This window comes from Neofelis nebulosa, chromosome 8, assembly GCF_028018385.1.
Source record: "Neofelis nebulosa isolate mNeoNeb1 chromosome 8, mNeoNeb1.pri, whole genome shotgun sequence".
NCBI lineage: Eukaryota > Metazoa > Chordata > Mammalia > Carnivora > Felidae > Neofelis > Neofelis nebulosa.
Window position 1 is genome coordinate 48442976 of NC_080789.1, and position 14712 is coordinate 48457687.

The 14712-nt window shown below is 42.0% G+C and overlaps 1 long non-coding RNA gene across 2 annotated transcripts; it reads right to left on the reverse strand.

Annotated features, from left to right (window-relative positions):
- Positions 1-3021: 3021 nt before the first annotated feature.
- LOC131483967 (uncharacterized) lies at positions 3022-14415 on the reverse strand. 2 transcript variants are annotated; one of them, XR_009247964.1, is made up of 3 exons: positions 14201-14415; positions 8371-8552; positions 3022-4215 (listed from the first exon to the last, which is right to left on the reverse strand). It is a non-coding gene; the product is annotated as an uncharacterized LOC131483967 (long non-coding RNA). The 2 variants fall into 2 exon arrangements; XR_009247965.1 differs by having other exon boundaries at positions 3022-4996.
- Positions 14416-14712: the final 297 nt, after the last annotated feature.

The following is a 14712-nucleotide window of genomic DNA, read 5'->3' on the forward strand; positions in this document are numbered from 1 at the left end:
GTGATGATGGGAAGTGATATAATGCCCACATGATGAGATGAAGCAAGGCGAATGACTTAGGCTTTGTGACATAGCATTAGGCTACACCTGACCTTCTGACCTTAAGTCAGAAGGAGGATCTACTATTTCAGGACGGAGAATGACTGTGGTCACTGAAACCAAACTGTGGAGAGCAAAACCATGGGTAAGCGGGCACTTCTGTACTGTGTTTCTGGTCAAGCAGAACACTTACAGGGACACAGAAGTTTTCCCAGTCTCGGTTTGCTGCTGTGACACCTGGGCTGGAGAAGCTCCCGCTTGGGCCTAGTATTATATTTCAACAGACACCAGTGCCTTTATCCCCTGTTGCACACGGCTGTGCAGGGAGCCTGGCCCGCAGATCTGTGGCATCACGGAGAGGAGCACTGGGTAATCTAATGGTGCTCCCGTGCGCTCCCGGGCCCTACAGCTGGTGCGGCATCTGACGCCAAGTATGGCTGTGTTTCTTTTACACTTTTTCAATATCCTGTGGTTGCCTGTGAGTTTGCCCCGTGGCGCACAGCCTGAGAACCACGGTCTTGAGAGCCACTCCATCCCCTTTATGCTGACAGTTCTGTTTTCTCTTTAAAAAAAATTATTTTCCTGTTTTCTTATTTGAACTTACTAGCCAGAGTCACTCAATTAATGGAGTACATTTGGTGAAAGAGCAAAAAAAAAAAAAAAAAAAAAAAAAAGTAATATTTTGGCTATTAGAAGAAAATGGTGAAAAGTGGGGGGGAAAAATGAACCCAGGCAGTCTTAGACTAGGATGTTACCAAGTCATCCAACACGTGTCAAAGTGTGTCCTAAAAGGCATTTTTTTCCTTTTGAATTATGGCCAACTTCTGTTGTTTGGTTTTGATTGACAGCTGGAATAGACTGGAACAGTGGGGGGAATGGGTGAAACCACACTCCCAGGGCAAAACGTAGGGTTTTTTGTTTTTGTGTTTTTAAAACTTTAAAAACCAGGGACGACAGAGAAGGACAATGAGAAGAAGGAAAAATTGTCGCTCCCCTCACACACATAGCTCTTTTTTAATTACTCATTTGGCAAATATCTATATTCCTTTGCCTAGAGGCAGTGATGTTTGCATCCAATGCTTTCATGCAGGATGTTAAAGAAACAATGGCTGGTGAGAGCCCTAGCTAAAAAGGATGAAAGAATCTTTGGGCTTGCGGGAGTGCCTTCCTGTGGCCCCATTCTGCTTCAGCCAGAGTGAGGTGGCCTTGTCCAGGCCTGCTCAAGTCTTTCTTTTGTTCCACTTTAAGCATCTTTATAACCCAGTCTCTGGGTCCTTTAGACCAGAAGAAGGTGAAAGCTAAGCCTCACAGCGGGACAGGATTGCTCAGATGGTGCAGAGCTATTAAATCCTCAACCATTCGGAAGTGCGGACTGTTGTTTTTAACACAGGAGGAACCTAATTATCCAAGTGAATGGGGCCCACATGGGTGGTTCCTTAAAACTCTGTGAGTCATACAACCAAAAATTGAAAAAACAGATCCTGAGACCCATGAGTAATAGAGCACTATTTCAGAATCAGGGGTGCATTTTTGCTTTTGTTTCCAGATTCCTGAATATAAGTTTCATTGCATAGAAATCTGAGCTGGTGGCAAAAAGAGCAAAAATGAATGTGTTGAGCCCCTTGGTTCATAGTCAGCATTTTCTTGTAGAACAAGGAGCAGTGGTAAGAATTCGTTCTCATCCACAAGGCAGCTGCGCTGACACTTTAAGCAGCTGGCTGTAATGTCAGCAAGTGACTTGACGTTGATCATTTCACAAGCGAAGTTAAACGCTCCAGACTTGCACAGAAGCGCTGGCAATAAAGGAAGTGCTCCCGAAGACAGCCAGTGAGAAGAGCCAGCCCCTCAGTCAAAGGAGGAGAAAGCTTCTCTTTGTAAACTAAAACAGAAAAAAGGCAAGGCATCATATTTTCAATTACTAATCAGCTATTTCATCCTGCAGCCAAAGCACTTATCTGTTGACTGAACGTATCCCTGTAATGGTTTGGTTTAATGATGTTTGGAATGTTACAAGGCTACGATATGAAACATCCCACTCATTTGCACCATCATTAAGAAAATGAATTAGAACAGTGGCATTTCAGAGTCGAATGTGGTGCTGTTACACCAAAATAGGAGCATCCGTTGAACATTTCCCCAGAGCCCAGGCAGGCCCTGGATTTGGGGAACCAGGAAAGGCTAAGTACGTGGGATTACTAAAGGTATGGAAATCAAAACATCTGCCCCAAACTGTCTCCTTTTACTTCAGGAGCTGTCAATTTCCAAAGCTGAACTGGGGAGTAAACATTTTCAAAATGTTTGGAAGAGGAATTGCTTGCCCTTAACCACATCGTGAAACAAGCCCAGCAACGAGGCGCTTGGAGGGACCACGTTTAGAGAAAGTGGGGAGGTGGACCTGAGGCTTCCAAAGGAGTCTAGTGTAGACTTGCATACGAACGTTAGTTTAGGAACAGGGAAAATGGAAACAATATAGGTTCCGTGGTTCGGAATTCCACCAAAGAAAAGCGACAAGAAAGGAATGTATGGTACAATTATTATCTAAACCGTATAGAATTCTGAGAGTTTATGGAGGAAGCCAGGAACCACAGGTGTTTCCATGGGGTCAAATGGACAGTGACACTGAGTGGTTTCCAGATACAGTTCAGGGGAGAAAGGAATGAGTGGAGACCTCAGGTTTGGGATCTCAGGTGCAGATTCTGTTAACAACAGCAATAACAGCAACACACAAATTCTTTCTTCCCATGTGGCCACTGGACTTGCTCTTACTTTTACCCTAAATATGCCCATTGTCACAGAGCTGGCTATTTCTAGTCATCCACCCTCTATGAGCTTGCCCCAACCACTGGCTACTCTCCACTATATCACTCTGCTTTAATGCATACATGGCTTTTACCATCACCTGAATTTATCTCATCATTTCAGTATTTGTTAATGGTTTCTCTCCAGTGGTGGAAAATGTTTAACAACTGGCAGCGGGGGGAGGGAAATGATAGTAAATACATGTAACACACAACTTCCAAATAATAAGAAAATATGCAAGACTTTTTATTACAAATTCCATAGAGTCAATCGGTGTTCACAGAATGCCTTTGAGGAGTTTTGCCAAAGTCTTGTGTCTGTAGCCAAACTATGCTTGCAGTTGAACCATGGTTTGGCCAATAGGGTTGCATCCCAGTCTGCTCTTTTCCCAATAAAAGTATAGCCATTAGATCTGACATATCATCTCTTTAGACGGTTTCTCACCCTCACACAAATTATATTTACTAAATTTAATTTAGCTTCAGCACTAATGGTTGCAACAGCACTAGCCATCATTGCAAATTTTTGCGTAATTGCAAAGATTGGAACATTGCGTATTAATAGCTGCAAAATTCCTAAAAACATGACAATCCCCTCTCCTCGGGTCAGCACAAGCTCTGTGCCCCTCTAGCTTGGATGATAGTAAGCTCTATGAAAAAACAAAGGATACCTGGCATATATCAAATGCACTCAGATCCTTTCTTAATGTAAAACATACTAATATCCTGGTTTTGATTCTCTTAAATCTTTCCATGCGAGACTCTCAGTCTTCCGGGGATGGAAAGACTGGGGAGGGTGCTGTCATCCCAACTGTTGCCCAGCCACTAAGAATGGCAATTTGCACGTTCATTATTAGAGGATTCTAACCATCAGAGATTTTGGTCAGAGCTACGGACATCCAAACCAATTCTTCTCACTGTCAGACTGTCTTTTTATAGACATTGTGTCATGGGTTCCAAAATGTTGAAAGGCTCCTTGTCTCCTGACTCACACTGTTTAATTCTGCCTCCTCACAGAAGTCTGCAATTTCCACCCAGGCTGGTCATAGGATTGAATGTGGCGTTTCTTTTGCTCATAAGATATGTAAACTATTAGTTTGTTAGAGCTGCCGTGACAAAGTACCACAAACTGGGTCCCTGAAACTACAGAAACTCATTGTCTCATACGTCTGGAGGCTAGAAGTCTAAAATCAAGATGTCGGCTGGGTTGGTTCCTTCTGAGGGAGAATCTGTCCTGTGCCTCTGTCCTAGCTGCTGGTGGTTTGGTTTGTTGGCAATCTTTGATGTTCCTTGGCTTGTGGACGCATCGTCCGGATCACTCTGCCTTCAATGTTCACATTGTATTCTCCCCAGGTGTTCGCCTATGTCCAAATTTCTCCTGTTTATAAGGACACCACACATATTGAAGAAAGGGCCCACCCTACTCCAGTATGACTGCATCTTAACTAATCACATCTGCAGTAACTCTATTTCCCAGTTCACATTCTGAGGTACTGGGGGTTGGGACTTCCACACATGAATTGGAAGAAGGACACAATTGAATCCAATAGTGTGTGTGTGTGTGTGTGTGTGTGTGTGTCTAACTCTAAAGACCTCTGAACTAGATGGGATTCTAACATAAGTAAATGTATTTTCTATGTAGCAATTAAAAACTTTTTAACTTTATGGGACCTTGCATTCTTTCATAGCTTTAGGATCTTATAACTCTTAAGGGTATTTAAAGATATTTCACACAGCTTTGTTTGTCCTGTGGGCAAGAAATCAAGAGGTCATTCTTCTGACAACCCGGTTTGAGTCAACAATGTAAAATGCTGGATAACATGCTGTAAATGTACATTATATCTTTGAAATCCACTCTGAAATCTTTATTATGTTACTCCTATGATCCCTCTAGAAATTCAACAAAAACATTTCCATGATTACTTGCTATGAATCGATTCCAAGATGAGCATTTTTTCCTCACGTTAAAAAAAAATTTGAGGGGCACCTGGGTGACTCAGTTGGTTAAGACTCCGGCTTCGGCTCAGGTCATGATCTCGCAGTTTGTGGGTTCAAGCCCCGCATCGGGCTCTGTGCTGAGAGTTCGGAGCCTGGAGCCTGCTTCCAATTCTGTGTCTCCTTCTCTCTCTGCCCCTCCCCCACTTGTGCTCTGTTTCTCTCTATCAAAAATAAATAAACGTGGGGCGCCTGGGTGGCGCAGTCGGTTAAGCGTCCGACTTCAGCCAGGTCACGATCTCGCGGTCCGTGAGTTCGAGCCCCGCGTCAGGCTCTGGGCTGATGGCTCGGAGCCTGGAGCCTGTTTCCGATTCTGTGTCTCCCTCTCTCTCTGCCCCTCCCCCGTTCATGCTCTGTCTCTCTCTGTCCCAAAAATAAATAAAAAATGTTGAAAAAAAAAAAATTTAAAAAAAAAAAAAAATAAATAAATAAACGTAAAAAAATTTTTAAAAAAATTGAGTATAGTTGACACACAGTGTTTCAGGTGTACAACATAGTGATTTGACAAGTTTATACATTATGCTATGCTCAACACAAGTGTAGCAACCATCTGTCCCAGTATATCGCTATTATAATATCACTGACTGTATTCTTTATGCTCTGCTTTTTATTCCTGTGACTTATTCATTCCATAACTGAAAGCCTATATCTCTCTCTCTCCCCTTTACCTATTTTGCCCCTTCCCCCTCTCCTTCCCCTGTCTTTCTCCACATTTTAACATCTCTGAATCAGAATCTGTTTATGATCTCCAGCATGTTGTAGTTTAATTAGCAGCAAATTTTTTTTTTCCAGGGAGACATAAAATCATATGATCTTTATTAATGGTGTCTTAGTTTCAATGAAGTACAATTTGAAGTATCTACTCGTGCAGACACTGCTAAGTATGCAGAATATACAGAATCGTAAAAGCAGAAAGTGGTAGCTGCCTTCACAGTCTCTTGGGAAGAGAGGTAAGTAAACAATAAACTTCAGTGTAGTGATTTGGGGGCATAGTTTTTTCTTATAGACTCATAATGTTCACTTACCGACTGCCCTTTTCATTCATACTGCATTGTAAGTGTTGTGGGTTTTTTAGGTTTACCTATTTATTTTGAGAGAGAAAGTGCACAAGCACAAGTAGGAGGAGGGTAGAAAGAGAGAAAGGAAGAGAGAGAATCCCAAGCAGGCTCCATGCTGTCAGTGCAGAGCCCAATGCAGGTTTCAAACTCACAAACCACAAGATCATGACCTGAGCTGAAATCAGACACTTAACTGAGCCACCTAGGTGCCCCTGTAAGTGTTGGTTTTCTTGCCTCTTGTCTCCAGTAGTTTGAAGGCAAGTGTCCTATCTTAACCACCCACATACTCTGGACTTCATATAGCCCATAATCAATGCTAAATGATTAAATAAATGGATTAAGTTCCTCTAAGCCTACACTGTGTTGGGAAGTCTCACTAAGAAAACTTAGATCGATTTTAGTCTTAATTACAAAAACCGAGTCAAGTTTAATTGCCTATTCCAACAGGAATTTCAAGCAATACTGCCCAGAATGCATAAAATTAAGTGTTTTTGTTGTTGTTGTTGTTGTTGTTGTTGTTTTTGCTGTGGTGGTTTTTGGTAAAAGCTGGAAAATCATGGCAAAGCATAAGGATTTTTTTGTGGTCTATTCTGTGGTCTGTGATGGTTATTCTCCACCAATCACCAACTGGACTGCAATACCATTTTGAAATGTGGGGGTGTGGAGGGATGTGTGGGGTGAGATCTTCCTTCTATTTTAGGGACTTCAGACAAAATTAAGTCTAGGTGAGTTTTAATTGACATTTTGATTGGTAAATAGATGCACAGACCAAGATACAGATTTAATAATGCAGGGCCCCTGGGTGACTCCATCAGTTAAGCATCTGACTTCAGCTCAGGTCATGATCTCACAGTTCATGGGTTCGAGCCCCAGGTTGGGCTCCACACTGAGAGCTCAGAGCCTGGAGCCCGTTTTGGATTCTGTGTGTGTGTCTCCCTCTGCTCCTCTCCACTGTGCTCTTTCTCTCTCTCAAAACTAAACAAGTAAAACATTAAAAAAAAAAAAAAAAAAAGATTTAATAATACAAGTGCAATATGAGGCATCCATGTCAGTTTTCTATAGCTGCATAACAAATTATCATAAACTTAGCAGCTTAAAATAGCATACTTTTATTATCTCAGGGTTCTGTGGACATAGCTTAGCTGGGCTTTCTGCTTAGGGTCTCACAAGACTACAAGGCTGGATTCTCTGCTTAGGGTTCACCAGACTATGTTTTAAGGATCTGCTTCCAAACTCCCTCAAGATTTTTGCCAGAATTCATCTCCTTGTGGTTGTATGGCTGAGGTCCCTATTTTCTTTCTGGCTTCAGCCAGGGGCTGCTCTCAGCTCTAAAAGCCACCTGCAATTCCTTGCCATCACATGTTGCCATCACAATATGGCTCTCTCTTTCAAAGCCAGCAACAGAGAGAGAATCTTTGACCTAAGGGAGAGTCAAGTTCTCTTCTAAAGACTTTTATCTGATGAAATCAGGTCCATCCAGGATAATCTCCCTTTCGATTAGCTAAGAATCAACCGATTTAGAACCTTAGTTACATCTGCAATAACGCTTCACCTTTACCATATTCTGTTGGCTAGAAGCCGGTCACGAGTCCCACTCAAACTAAAGGAGAGGAGATTACATAAGATGTGAACATTAGGGAGGGGGGATCGAGGGACCCATCTTAGAATTCTGCCTATTTTAGTATATATATCTTCTCACTGCAATCTCACTGCAATCTCACCGCAATCTCACCCATAGAAAAATGGGTGCCTTGCTGGCTCAGTTTGTAGAGCATACGCAAATCTTTTTTTTTTCAACTTTTTTTTTTTTTTTTTTTTTGGGACAGAGAGAGACGGAGCATGAACGGGGGAGGGGCAGAGAGAGAGGGAGACACAGAATCGGAAATAGGCTCCAGGCTCCGAGCCATCAGCCCAGAGCCTGACGCGGGGCTCGAACTCACGGACCGGGAGATCGTGACCTGGCTGAAGTCGGACGCTTAACCGACTGCTCCACCCAGGCGCCCCGAGCATACGCAAATCTTGATCTCAGGGTTGTGAGTTCGAGCCCCACATTGGGTGTAGAGATTACTTAAAATTTTTTTAAATGTTTAAATAAAGAACCATGGAAAAATAATAACTATGAAGTTAACTTCATGGAATCCCAGATTTGGAAAGGACCACTAGAAACATTCCCTGCTTCGAAGGGAATAATCCTTAACCAGACCTGAAAACTAATGTGTATACTTTTACAAATCTCCAGGGAAAGTGATTCCATTTGTAATCAGTCCTGGTGGATCATAAAGTCAGCACTTGTTAACCTAAACACCTAAACAACTTGATTTTACTGTCATTGCACGAGTACCAAAATTGCCAGAAGTGTGGACCACGCAAGAGCATGGAGTGATCTTGATATCAAAAAAGCAAATATTTGTAAAGTAAACGTAGTGCAATTTCCCGGAACTCCCTCTAAATATAGAAATTGTCAGTTCAGGAGCTCATACCTACAGGCTCTGCTGGTATCCTTCTTCAGTAGTTGGTTTCTCTGGTATCAAGCAGAAAATGCAAAGAGGAGACAGTTACCACGCACCAAACCCTTGCCACTCCAAGTGTGGTCTGTGGATCGGCCACACTGGCATCACTTGAGAGCTTGTTGAAAATGCAGACTCTTGGGCTCGCCTCAAACCTGTTGAATCAGAATCTTCATTTTAACAAGATCTCCAGGCATTCACATGCACATTAAAGTCTACGAGGTCTGTATTAAACTTTCCAGAGCAACGTACCCGTCAGCCCTCCCCAAACCACTTGAGATATCCAGCCCCTGTCAGTTGCTCTCTATTTTGCGGGAATTGCTGTCATTTTATTATTCCGTTGTTGTTGCGATTCTATTATTTATTTATTTATGTCCCAGCTTTATTGAGATATAATTTACATGTAATGTTGTATAAGTTTAAGGTACACAGCGTAATGAGCAGAAAGATGTATGCGTTGCAAAATTATCACCACAATAAGGTTACTTTACATATCTCTCATCTCATATACTTACATTTTGTTGTGTGTTGAGAACTTTTAAACTCTACTCTCTCAGCGACTTTCAAATTGTTAACTATAGTCACCATGCTGTGCATTGCATCCTCAGAATTTACTCTTCTTATAATTGGAAGCTTGTACTCTTTGGCCACCTTTTTCCCTTCCCCCCCACCTAGCATTTAAAATATAATCCAAAATCATTGGTCTGACTACTATTTCACTTTGCTCACAGCAATATGCAATCTGATCTGTTAAAAGTGTCTATGTAAGAGGAGAGACCACATTATTGGGATTTTGCCAACTTACTTTTTTTTAATGCTTACTTTTATTTTTGACAGAGAGTGCACGCACGGGGGTGGGGGGGGGTGCAGAGAGAGAGGGAGACAGGAGATCCAAAGTGGGTTCCCTGCTGAGAGTGGAGAGGCTCCAACCCACGAACCATGACCTGAGCTGAAGTCGGACTGAGCTTAACCGACTGAGCCACCCAGGTGCCCCTTTGCCAACTTATTTTTTAAAGGTTGCCCTTGTGACCTGTTGTTAGAAAACAGTTCACTTAGGAACTGATTTGGATACGCTTGGTTGCAGTGTAACACCAATTGGCTGGTGTTACAATGACCAAAATATCAATATCCTTAATTTCTATTATATAGCAGAACACACATATATTTGACTCTTTGCTTCATCCAAGCATATACGGGACTCCAGAGAACTTCTGGGGAACCTTGTCATATTCACATGAGGATCCTTTCCAGGGTCTAGAACAGTATTTTATAGCAGAAGCTGAATTAAGAAGGGCACAAGCCTAGAAGACAAGGCTGTGGCTATACATGTACATTAGAAGGAAACTCATGGGAAAAGAAAACAGGACAAGGTGGTCTGGATTTTGTTTCCCTGTTAACTCAGGTGCCATGGGTCTTTGTGAGCAGTCTCTTCTCCAGCTTTGGGAACAGGGTCCTATCTACATCACATCTGCACCAAGTACAGGCTTTTCACAAATCTTTGGAGGACACGGTCAATCTTACTAGAGATTTTGTGGAAGACAAAGAGAAGGTTTAGATTGCATCTTAAACTGCAAACAGTCTAACAAAATTCCCCACTAGACCTTTCTGTTTTCTCCCAGCTCTGGGCTACCCTACAGTCTCTCTCTCAATATATTTTCCTCCCATATCCCTAGCTTTTCCATCTCCTATACCCCTTAATATTCATCCTTTCCTGTGAGAACAATGTGGCCCTGTTTCAAATCTTTCCATTTTGTATAACTGCACATTACTTAATACTCTCTTTAAGAAAGATCATTTCACTTTGCATTCAGGAAACAAATAATCCTCCAGTTGTGGGGCTCTCTCCTCTTGTAGGGCCGCCAGGATTATGAATAATAAATGACCTACAGTTTAACCTAGTGGCTCAGGGTTTGGGTCTGGAGTCAAGATTCTACTCATGTAAATTAGTCATGTAACTTACCTCATGTAAACTACTCAACCCCTCTAAGCCTCACATCCTTGATATATAAAATGAAGTGTGGACTCCAAGCAATGCAGACTGTATCTTGAATGATCAAAACAATGCTTAACTTATTTATGCATTTGGGGAGATTCATATCAGACATCATAGGAGAAAGGATTTCCCCAATTCCAGTGCATGACACAAAATAATAAGTGGGTTACAACAGCAATTATTAAATAATTCCCAATCTCAATCATTCCAAGTAAATGAGGGTCTACCAAATTAAACTCTTAAGTACTCATTCAAAAAGCATCTATTTAATGACTACTACATAGTACTGCAAAAGCAAAATAAGGAAAAAGGAAGTAGGAGATAAATAAGCATATAATGAGAGCCAGCTATGTGCCAGGCACTTTACATATGTCGTCTCATTTATTCCTTCAAATAACATAATAATAGAAATTAGTATCCCCACTTCTATGGATAATGAGACAGAGCTTTGAGAGGTTCTCTGTACTTTGCCCAAAAGACACAGATCTGAGTTTGCACCTAGGTCTGTGTGGCTCCGAGCCCTATACCTTCTCTAAGTTGCAGTGTCTCAAAAGTAGAATATTTGACCAAATCTTAAATTCTAAAGAGGAGAAGAGAAGACTTAGATGATTAGAAAAAGGAGAAAAACAAGAGAAATACAGGAGGCAATGGGACAAGAAGGAGAATCAGATGTTGAGGGAAGGATAAGAGAATAGCAGGAGGAAGTTGGAAGGGCGACTCTTCCAGCACCATCTACAACAGGAGCTCAGGGACAGCCAGCCCTCTGAGCTCACCCTTATCACCTTAGGTGATGTGTGAACTGGGGCCAAGAGGAAATGCATCACTTCTGTGGTTTACCAACAACTGCAGCTCGCATCAAATGATCTCACCCTCTCCTTTGAGACATTCAGACAGAAGTACTTTAGCCTTCTATGTACAATTTAATTCTCTGTCTTATTTACAATTTAATGTTGTGCTACCCAGTAATCGTCTCATGTGGATTCATCTCATTCTCATAACCAGACTATAAAAGACTCAGTGCATGTACCTTGGTTTACTATTCTGTAAGAAGATAGTCATGGATGAAAACACACTACTAAATTTTATGAAACCTTTCTAAGAAGAAACTGAAAAACACAGAACTTGGGATAGAGAAATTTGTTTCAGGTGTGAATAACAGAAGAGAGAGGTGAGCCCAGACATAAACCCGCACATACATGGTCAACTAATTTTTGAATTAGAACACAGAGTCTAAAAAAGGATAGTCTCTTTGATTAATGGTTTTGGGAAAACTGGATATCCACATACAAAAGAATGAAACTGGACCCCTACCTTACACTACTCACAAATATTAGCTCAAAATGGATCAACAATTCCAATGTAAGACCTGAAACTGTAAAACTCCTAGAAGAAGACATAGTGGAAAAGATCTTGGACATTGGTCTTGGCAATGGTTTCTTGGATAAGCCACCAAAAGTCCAGGCAATAAAAACTAAAATAAACAAGAGAGTGTATTAAATGAAAGAGCTTCTGCAAAGCAAACAGTCAATAAATTGAAAAGTCAACTTACCAAGTTGGGAAAAATACTCACAAACCATCTATCTGATAATGGTTAGTATCCAAAATATAAAGAACTCATACAACTCAATAGCAAAAAAGAAAACAGTCCTATTAAAAACTGACAAATGGCCAATATGAAAAGGTCTTCAACGCCACTAATCAGGGAAATGCAAATCAAGATCACAATGAGATATTACCTCACACCTGTTAGGATGGCCATTATCAAAAAAGATAAGCGATAACAAATATTGGTGAGGATATGGAAAAAAGGGAACCTTTAGATAATGCTGATGGGAATATAAAATGTTACAGCCATTATGGAAAAGAGTTCTCAGAATATTAAAAGTAGAATTACTGGGGGCGCCTGGGTGGCTCAGTTGGTTAAGCGTCCGACTTCAGCTCAGGTCACGATCTCACGGTCCATGAGTTCGAGCCCCACGTCGAGCCCCGCGTCGGGCTCTGGGCTGATGGCTCAGAGCCTGGAGCCTGCTTCCGATCTGTGCCTCCCTCTCTCTCTGCCCCTCCCCCGTTCATGCTCTGTCTCTCTCTGTCTCAAAAATAAATAAACGTTAAAAAAAAATTTTTTTTAAATAAAAAAAAATAAAAAGTAGAATTACTGTATGATAAAGCAATCCCACTCCTGGGTGGATACCTGAAGGAATTGAAATCACTATCTTGAAGAGATATCTGCACATCCATGTTCACTGTAGCATTATTCACAATAGCCAAGATGAGGAAACAACCTGTGTCGGTCAGTAGATGAATGGATAAAGACGATGTGATATACACACACACACTGGAATATTACTCAGCCATGAGAAAGAAGAAATCCCATCACTTGCCATAACATGGGTGGACCTTGAGGGCATTATGCTAAGTGAAATAAGTCAGAGAAAGACAAATGCTGTACAATCTCACTTATATGTGGAATCTAAGAGAGCCAAACTTGCAAAAACAGAGAGTAGAATGGCAGTCACCAGGGGCTGGTGGGGATGGGATATTGGGGAGATGTTGTTTAAGGGTACAAACTTGCAACTCCTAGATAATAAGTTCTGGAGATCTAATGTACAGCATGGTGATTATAACCAATAATACATATCATAAACTCTAAAGTTGCTAGGAGACTAAATCTTAATTGTTCTCACCACAAAAAAGAATTGATAATTTTGTGATGTTTTAGAGGAGTTAGCTACAGATAGGGTGGTAAATACACTGCAATATATAAATATATCAAACCACAACAACAACACATTGTACACCTTAACCTACACAATGTTATATGTCAACTACATCTCAATTAAAAATTCAAGAATAATAACGAGTAAATAACATAGATTTTGGAAATATATCGCCAAATATTATGAACATATCTTGCTGGTGCCATGGAAGTGAGGGTGTCTGTCCCCTGAAGGAAGTGACTGCTTGCCAGCTAATCAGCTGCCCTGAGAAGTGATGCTGGGGGAGAAGTATGTGTGGTAGGGGGAGGAAGGATATTTTCTTTGCTCCTGGTCTGGTCCACACTTGGCCCAGTCTCTGTATTATGGAATTGCCTGGAGCACCTCTGGTGTGGGGGAAGCTGTTCCTGGTCACAGCGCGATAACCTTGGGGGCAAGCAGAGAGTATGCAGAGGAGAGGACCTCAGGTTAAACACTGACTGTAGTTTCCCTGAATCATTCTCTGTGCCACGTGGCCTTTTGTCATCCGTACAATCTGTTCTGCACCAGATCAGGGAAGGGTCCACACCCACACTTGGTCAGAGTGACAGAGAAACGTGGATCCCTTCCCTTGAGGTCAGAGGACGGGCTGCCACCGAGAGCAACTAGGCGTGGCAAGCCCTGAGGCACTCTCTGGGGTGTAACCTTGAGGAAGCCACTTAACCAAAGTCTGTCTCAATTCCCCATTTGTAGTATGAAAAGAAACAACATCTACCTCTCAGGGTTGCCATGAGGATTAGAGAAATAGTGTGTGCAGTGACTGAAATTTATATATTTATTCATTGTTTATTCATCTCATCCCATATTATTGTAATTACTACCTGCCAAGCACCAAGCATTAGAAACGCAGCAGTGAGCAAGACAGATCAAGTCCCTGCTCTCTTGATGTCATATTCTAGTGAGGAGGGGAGACAGACCATCAGCAGATAAATACAGTCAGAACCTGATTTGCATGCACATGACTTATTGGGGGGGGGGGGGAACCTGTAGAGGGTGAGGGAAACAGGAGGGGGAAAGGCAAGAGGCTGAGCAGGCATGTGCTCAGGTAGAATCTCACCTTGGTCTGATCAGCGGGGGCTCTGGGTTACAAGCCACACCTTCCGAACTGTACTTCGAAGCAGGACGGAGCATTTGTACCCTGGCTCTGTCCGTCGTTGGCCACCCTGGGTGAAAAGTGGCTCCTTGGTCAAGGGACAGACTACAGAGACCATCACAGGAGCAAGCTGTCAGCAGCAGGTTTACAGGAAGTGGGCTGCGGGCGCACTGGCTGGTAAAGGCACCCAGGGCAGGGCAACAACAACATCTACATCTATTCCAAGAGGAGAAGTCACGGAGTAATACGTGTGAGGACAGAATGAACATTCAGTGACATGAAGGAGACTCGGATTGGGTGGCCACGAAACACGGCTGGATTCAGATCTTGTGGAAACTGAAGCTTATCATTTGGGGGCTCTTTCAGAGTAGAAGGACATAAAATCATGAAAACAAAACCAGTACAAACATGAAGATTTATTCAAAATGAGAAATTAGGACAAATTACAAATAATAAAAGCTAATGAATGCCTCAAA